We start from the raw sequence: 8,733 nt of genomic DNA, 5'->3' as shown, positions 1-8,733 counted from the left end.
TGGCAAGTAAGGCATATCAGCTGTAGAATAAAAAAGAAAGAATGGGCTAGACTCTTGTGATAGTTCACCATCATTTTAGTATGCTTCCTCCTTACACGTGACACTTTATTTGTATAGTAGTAATAGGGATGGGCGCGGGTTAGGTGAGGCAGGGTAATAGCTTAGTGGGTGAGGCCCTGACTGTGGGGCCCACCTTGATATATGTGTTGTATATCCATGCCTTCCATATGTTTTGCTCCGTTATTTTAGCTAATGGGCTAAAAAATGAGGCAAATCAAGATCTCAAGTGGACCACACCACAGAAAAACAGTGGTGATTGAACACTTACAGTTAAAAAGTTTCCTAAGGCCCATTGTAATGTTTATTTGGCATCTAACCTGTTGATAAGGTCACGCAGATGTGGACAAAGGGAAGACACAAATATCAGCTTTTGTGGCTCCTAAGTAGTTTTAATGATGGGAATACAATCCCCAATATGTGGTCCGTCTAAGATTTAGATATGCTTCATTTTTTAGACCATACCCGGAAAAAAGGATGGACAGTGTGGATATACAACAAATACATCGAAGTGGGGCCCACAGTCAGTGCCTCACTCACTAAATCGTTACCCTGACTCACCTAATCCACGTCCAATACAGATATCCCAACCATTGAAATGGCGGGTCACATTGTGAATCTAACAAATGCCTAAAATCACACTAATCAAGAAATCCTACCCATCTGGCTATCAAATGATTAGTTCAAAGAAAATCAGAAAGCAATCTATAGATCCCTAGGACAAATATCAGATAATTTCTACCATGTTCTTAGTGTGATCTATGGTTGTGCTTTAGGAAGAGTTAGGTGGGCCATCCATCTCAGTAAAACTATGCCACCGGTGAACTGTCACATGGGAACAGGAAACCTTTGGTAAAAGGGTCCCACACATGGAGTGTAACAAAGAACTCTTGAGAGTTCACAGGAGACTGATATGGAACAAAGCTTGAAGGTGGTGGGATTTGTCTGCTCAGGAATTCCTGGGGAGGTTTTTAAAATTTTGGTTTTTATTTTCTCAGAATATTATTATGAAAATCTCATTAAAAAAAAAAAGAATTTATTAAAAATTAATAAATAATTTAAAATTTAAATATGCAATTATTTAAAGGATTAGTTAAAATTTAAAGGAATTTCCCTGTACTATCATAATAATTTCTTGATAAAGTAGCAAGACAAAATAAAAACGGTTGATATGTTTGTTTGGGTGGTGGGTCCCACATGATCAGGATTAAGTCTAATCTCGATTTTGGTGGGCCCCATGCCATGCATGTAAGAAATGAAAATTTTCTTGATTGCGTTAATTGCGTTGAAAATTTCACGAGATTTTCAAAACCTCAACGACAGATATGACCTTAAGGCCTGAAAATCAACTGGGCAGAGTGGCTAATGGTGCATTTTCTTACAGTTTGGATGTGAAAATATATACAATGCTTGCTCAAGCACGCTGTCCCCGTGCACATCAGAGACATGTATGAGATCTTGATGTAGAGCAGGTTACGGATAATTTCATGGTTAAGATGGACCAGAAAAGGCCTAATTGGAGATGGAGATGATCCAAACCGTTGGAACTTAAAACCGACACATCTTGCAAACTGGAATGAGTTATTGGACGTGTCATATATGATTTTGGGGTAGGACAAGCTACTTTAGCCACCTAACCCCACTATGCTAGGTTGCCCATGCTGAATTTGCGATATTCCATCATATCAACAGTTGAAATCCCTGTTCATTTTCATTTTTACTATTTTTGTAAGTTTTAGTTTGATTATTACTCTTTGTACATTGGGCTTTAGGAGTTATGTCCAACATGAAAATTGCTTAGAAAAATGAGGGGAATGTCATGGTTCGGCCAAATAGTAAGTTTACTATTTATAGTAAGTCATGATTTCCAGGAGTTTTAGTTATAGTATGATTCCAAGCTTCTCCCTAGGGATCGTAGCCTTATTTAAAGAGTTGTAAACTCGATTTTTATCATAATATTTTTTCTCGTGGATTCGAGGCATCTCCGTGAGGAGTCTAGAGAAGTTTCATGGTAATTATCCCTTTGAAGAAGATGGTGCTTGACCTCAACACATCATTCCTTGCGTCAGATCTTGACAGTTTATCTCTCAAAACTCTCATAGCTTGGATGATTATAGATTGTAGGGCCCATCTTATATTGCGATGCCATTCAAGTAGGGACCTTTTTTTCCCTGTGTCATCTACACATCGGACCTACTTGATTGATGGTTAGATGCTCACTTGGAAAATGTGCAAGAGTGCTTTAGGGGCTTGAGGATGCATATGCAAACTTCCAAGTAGGGGAGTATTGATGAAGTTTGAAAATATTGACACTGAAATTTCTTATTGTTGTCTTGGAAGAATATATTTCTTACAATTGTTTGAATGGAAATATATAGAATCTATTCTAGGAAGGAAAGCTAAAAATAAGTCTAACTGTTACACGCAGATGTGCAGCCTAATAATCAGGCTAAGATTGATCTTGTGCTTGATTTGAGGAGTCCTCCGTTATAATAGATGTTCAGCCTAATAATCAGGCTAAGATTGATCTTGTGCTTAATTTGAGGAGTTTTCTGTTATACGCCCCTGCAAGATGGAGCTGCCATCGACTAAGCCAATCTGGTTTTTGAGAGAATCTGTACGGTGTCGTGACAATGGTTTTGTCAGTAAATCCGCGAGCTGATCTTGAGTGTTGACGTGATGAACATTGAGAATGACACGTTGAACCAAATCACGAACAAAACGTATATCATTCTGAATATGCTTCATCCGAGAATGCTGCACTGGATTAAAACTAAGGTGAGTTGCACCCAAATTATCACATAACAGTTTCGGTGAATCTTTCATTGGTAACTCGAGTTTTGTGAATAGTGATAGCAGCCACGTAGTTTCTGAAGCTGCATTTGCAAGGGATCTATATGCAGCTTCGGTCGACGATCTTGCTACAGCTCTTTGTTTTTTTGAACTCCAAGATATGGGGTTTGATCTAATAAAGCATATGTATGCGGATGTGGATGTATGATCATCAAAATTGCCCGCCCAATCAGCATCAAAGTATGTTGTAAGAGCAAAACTGGAATTTTTTTTGATGTGGATGCCATGAAAGATTGTTTGCTTCAAGTAGCGGAGGGGTCTCTTTACAGCTACCCAATGAGTTACTGTGGGGCTGTGCATAAACTGTGAGAGTTTATTCATGGAGAAACAAATGTCCGGACGGGTGAGAGACAAATATTAAAGACCGCCAATGACACTTCAAAAATCGGTACTATCAAAAGATGTTGTACTATCAACCAACTTTAGAGCTGCATGTGCTTGTGGATAGCGGAGTAGAAACTTCCTTAGCACCTGTCATGTTGGTTTTAGAGAGGAGGTCCCGAATATATTTGTGTTGTGAGAGGAAGAGACCTGATATAGTAGAAATGACTTCCATACCCAAGAAAAAGTGAAGGTGGCCCATGTCCTTTAAAGAAAATTGAACTCCAAGTTGGTCAATGATATGAGACACAAATTGCATATCACTGCCAGTGATAACTAGATCATCCACATATACCAATAAATAGCATAAATAGAATTGTGGCGATATATGAACAAAGAGGAGTCCGCTTTTGAATTTTGAAAATCAAGATTCATGATTGCCAATCTTATCGCCGAGTACTAGGCTTGAGGAGCCTGTTTGAGGCCATAGATGGCCTTATTTAACTTACAAACATGGTTAGGTTTCGAGGCATCTTTGAATCCCAGGGGTTGGACCATATATACGGTTTTAGTCAACTCTCCATGCAGAAATGCATTGTTGACATCAAGTTGTCTCAAAGGCCATCCTTGCATAACAACAATTGTTAAAACAGCGCGAATAGTAGCGGGCTTCACAATGGGGCTAAATGTTTCCTTGTAGTCCAATCCAAGACGTTGATGATAACCTTTAGCGACAAGCCTTACTTTAAAGCAATCAACAGACCCATCAGCTTTGTGTTTTACACAGAAGACCCATTTGTAACCCACTGGTTTATAGTTATTTAGTGGGAGAACCAATTCCCATGTACCATGACGCATGAGCGCAGTGAGTTCTTTAGACATTGCTGTTCTCCAGTGTGTTTCACGGAGTGCTTGGCCCACACAACTTGGTTCAATGGTATTTGGAATGGGATGTTTGGTTGTTGAATGCAATTGTTTGGGTTTATAGATATTGTTCATCGACCGAGTGGTCATGAAGCGAGTGTGGGTAATTTATGGTGCAGGTAAGTCATAGGGAACAGATGTTGAATCTATGTGCAAAGTAGTGTCATGGGGGAGAGAAAGCACATGTGAATTTGATGAGGATGCCTCACCGTCATGCGAAGAAGAGAAATTAGGACACAAATGAATAGAGTCTAGATTTCGGAAAGTAGAAGAAGAGAAAACAGAGGGCGTTACCTGGAGGTGATGCAGAAGTATTATCCCCTGCCGAAGTCACTGGTGGAGGTTGTGGTGGAGACGAGGCGTGATGAGTGGAGCAACTGCCGAGGATGACAAAGACTCTGGGTTGTCGTGAGGACCATTCTAGTTTTCATCAAAGAGGACATGTCGAGAATGATATATTTTTTGGTTTTTGGATCAATGCATTTATGTGTTTTGGGCTAAAGAATAGCCCACGAACAGACAGGGAATGGCTTTGGGCTGAAGTTTGTTGGTATTGTAAGGCTGAGTGAGTGGAAAGCATAGACAACCGAACTTTTTCAACTTGAGATAATTTGGTGGCTGTTTAAATAATACCTCAAATGGTGATTTATTGCGTAGGTAGAAGAGGCATTGGTTGACGATTTACAAAGTATGCAGCAGTGGAAAAAGCATGGGGCTAATATATCAAGGATAGTGAAGCATCATGTAATAGTGTGAGGCCTGTTTCCACTAAGTGACGGTGACGACGCTTGGAAACACCATTTTGCTGTGGAGTATAGGGGGCAGTAGTGTAATGGCTTACTCCATGGATAAAAAAATATTTTTTCAAGGCCACAAATTCACCACCATTATGTGAATAAATGCTTTTGATTTTTGATTGAAATCTAGTTTCAACGAGATGTTTAAATTGAGGAAATATTGTGCTAATACCAGATTTTGTTTCCATAGGATAGAACCAAATATATTTTGTGAAATGATCAACCAAAGTCAAATAATAGCGGGATCTGTCAATGCCAACAGAATTGGAGGGGCCCCAAACATCAGTATAAATTAAGTCAAGTGGTGCATGACTTTGAAGACTAGTGGGCCGAAATGGTTGTTTGTGTGCTTTATTGACTGAACAAGAAGTACATAGTTGAGAAACTTTTTCTTTTATTATTGGAAGAGAAAAAGATTTGACAAGTTGATGAACAATTTTATGAGACGGGTATCTAAGACATTTGTGCCACCCATCAACGGATGTCCGTTCATGCACATTTGCAACCATTTTGGAGAAGATTTCACCATTGACTCCGGTAGGGTATAAACTCCATTTTCACATGCACCTTTGAGTAGAACCGCCCCCTGGTCTGATTCTTAACAAGAAAAAAAGAAGGATGAAATTCAATAAAAACATGGTTTTGAGATGTAAAATGATGGACGAAAATAAGATTTTTTCGTATATGAGGAACACAAAGGGTGTTATTTAAATGAAAGGTGCGGGTGGGTGAGTGAATAACCAATGAACCAATGTGTGAGACATGCAAACCTGAACCATCACCGATTACAACCTCGTTAGTGCCATCATATTCAGAATGAACTGATAGATTAGCCAAATCACCAGTGATATTGTGGGATGCTGCCAAGTCAATAAGCCATTTTGTGTCATGGGCTGGTGATATTGAGGCACAGTTTGCCGTTGCTACAGAGAACTGCACACGGGGACAGTATTTTGCAATGTGACCTAATTAATCACAAAGTTGGCATTTTGGAGTGTAATGGCGCTGTCCAGTGGGCTTGTTTTTCCTATTGTCTCGTGGGCCACCATTATTTCGGTACTGGGCGGAAGGAGAGTTTTGTTGTTGAGATCCATCGTTACGACCATATCTGTTTTGTTTTGAGAAGCCATTAGAGTTGTGACCGTCAGAAGAAGAGGTGACACTAAGTCGTCGATTGGAGTAATTGGCAGAGGTGACCAACTGCTGAGATGTGGCTTCAAGACGTTGCAGGTAGGCATCATGACCTACGAGAAGGTCATGTAATTCCTCGAATGTGAGTGGGCATTCTCGTGCGCAAATGGGGGCTGCGATTTCGCGGAAATCAGTTCCCAGTCCATTTAGGATGTAGAGTATGAGATCATCTTCAGAGATAGGATGATTAATGAGGGAAATTTCATCTGCAAGAGATTTGACGGGGTGCAGGTATTCTTGAACTATCTGATTGCCCTTCTTTATCAAGGTGAGTTCCTCTTTAAGTTGCATTGCAAGAGTGCGGGATTTGCTCGCATACATGGTGTGTGTGTAATTTTTGCCATGCTTCTTGGGAGGTTTTGGCAATGGAAATGAATAGTGTTATGGTGGGGTCGTTAAAGCCAAAATAGCATTGAGGATAAGCTTATCTTGTCTTATCCAGTGGGTTCTTTGAAGGATGGAAATAGAGGGATCATTGGGATTGAGACAGGGTTTATCACCAGTAACATAATCAAGTAGATTATACCCAATGAGGAGGGCTTCGAATTGGGCACACCATTGAGGGAAGGTTGAGGGTGTGAGTTTTTCATTTATCTGGGCAGTAATATTGAGAGCAATAAGAGGGATATTTGTTGGAGATGGTGGGGTTGCGATCGAGGTATGGGTATTTTCAGTGTTTGGGATCGAGTTCTCGTGGGAGGAAGGCTCGTTTGATACCATGATAAAGTTTGAAAATATTAACACTGAATTTCTTATTACTGTCTTGGAAGAATATATCTTTTACAATTGTTTGAATGGAAATATATAAAATCTATTCTAGGAAGGAGAGCTAAAAATAAGCCTAACTGTTACACGCAGATGTGCAGCCTAATAATCAGGCTAAGATTGATCTTGTGCTTGATTTGAGGAGTCATCCGTTATAATAGATGTTCAACCTAATAATCAGGCTAAGATTGATCTTGTGCTTGATTTGAGGAGTTCTCCATTATAAGTATCACATGGGTTGGAAAGCATGGTGATTTAATTGTGGTTTGATATCCAGTTTTCGTCCCATAACAAGTGCAGGTGTGCTAGAATTGAATTTACGGCTCAATTCAAATCAAATAACTACGACCCCAAGTGCCGAAATAGGCGGATACGGAAAATGTGACCGAGATTAAATGAGATTGATCACCTATTCAGCCACTCGCTTAGTATGTAAAAAAGATCAGGCTATATTTAAAGGTTAGTATTCGTCCTCTAATGATAGTAACACTTTTTCCTTTCGTACAAAAGGGCTTTTCAATACAGATAAAAGAAAGATAAGTAAGGAAACCTTATAATCAATTGCGAATAGTAGCTATAAAACACCTTCTTGGATAGAGAACTGAATCTAACATATGAGCGTAGATCCAAATTACAGTTGAAGTCATCAGCTACTTGACTAATGTTACAGATCATGCGAAAGAATATAAACGACATACAAAAATTAAATGATTACACTAAGAAATATAATTGACTGGCAAAAAAGTAGAGTGATTACATTAAGGAATATAAATGATGGATAATTCAAAAATATATTGAGTTTGATTAGGTTGGTATGAGACAAAATCTTATTGTTGAATTCTTAACACGTCTTAACCCTCTTTGCTTTCACTCGTGCCATCTTTCCTGTAACCGCTCTTTATTTGACTGCTTAGTGGATGAAGTGGCGTCGCTTGATGCACTCGAGCTGTATTATTGTGAAATCCTCTTCAAATATTCCCAAAGGTCTCTAAATAGACCATGCAAATTCATTCAGATGACACTCACCCACTGTAAGTTCACACTTCACTGTTAGCCACCCCCACTAGGGAATTGATACCAAGACCTTAATGTTGAAACGAGGTATCTTTCACTCAGTCTACTACTTGAGCTATGCATCAGGGTGTGCTTTCGCAGGAATTGGTGACAATGGAGATGAGCAATTACCATATGTTTGAACTGTTTGGGCCCCACCGTGGTTGTGAGTGCCATCCAACCCTCCATTAGATACAGCTCAGCATGTTGGGCCAAGATAAAAATCCACCCTGATCCATAACTCAGGTGGTTTCCACACTAAGGGAACAATGGGGAAATTTAAAAGGATGAGGCCTACCATGATAACTTTCAGATGGAATGCAGGATCCACTGTGTTATGTATATGGCATCCAGCCCAATAATCAGGTGTACCCGGCCAGGATGAAGGGATGCATCAAAACTGAGCGCATTTCAAAACTCAGACGGGCCACACCATATGAGTATATAGCTTTTGGTATTGAACATTGCTCCATCTGGTGTGATCCACCTATTATTATTATTATTATTATTATTGGGATTCTTTTTGGATATACGGTGAAAGTAAGAAGTCTCGCTAAATACATTGTTTGTATTTAACATACACATCATGGGTGGGCCTCATGCAAATCAGATTAACAGAGTCGGGAATGGAAGGTATATCACCGCAACGAGTGAAAAGGCAGGCCCATGGGCCAGAAGTTAAAAATATGGTCCCATGGGGGTTTATGAAGGGCCTAGATTTTCCCAATTTCTATTTAATGGGCCTCTGTCCGTTGTACGTTCTTGAGCTTGT

This window comes from Magnolia sinica, chromosome 1 (genome assembly GCF_029962835.1).
Source record: "Magnolia sinica isolate HGM2019 chromosome 1, MsV1, whole genome shotgun sequence".
In the NCBI taxonomy this organism is placed as follows: Eukaryota; Viridiplantae; Streptophyta; class Magnoliopsida; order Magnoliales; family Magnoliaceae; genus Magnolia; species Magnolia sinica.
This window is presented reverse-complemented; position numbering follows the sequence as displayed.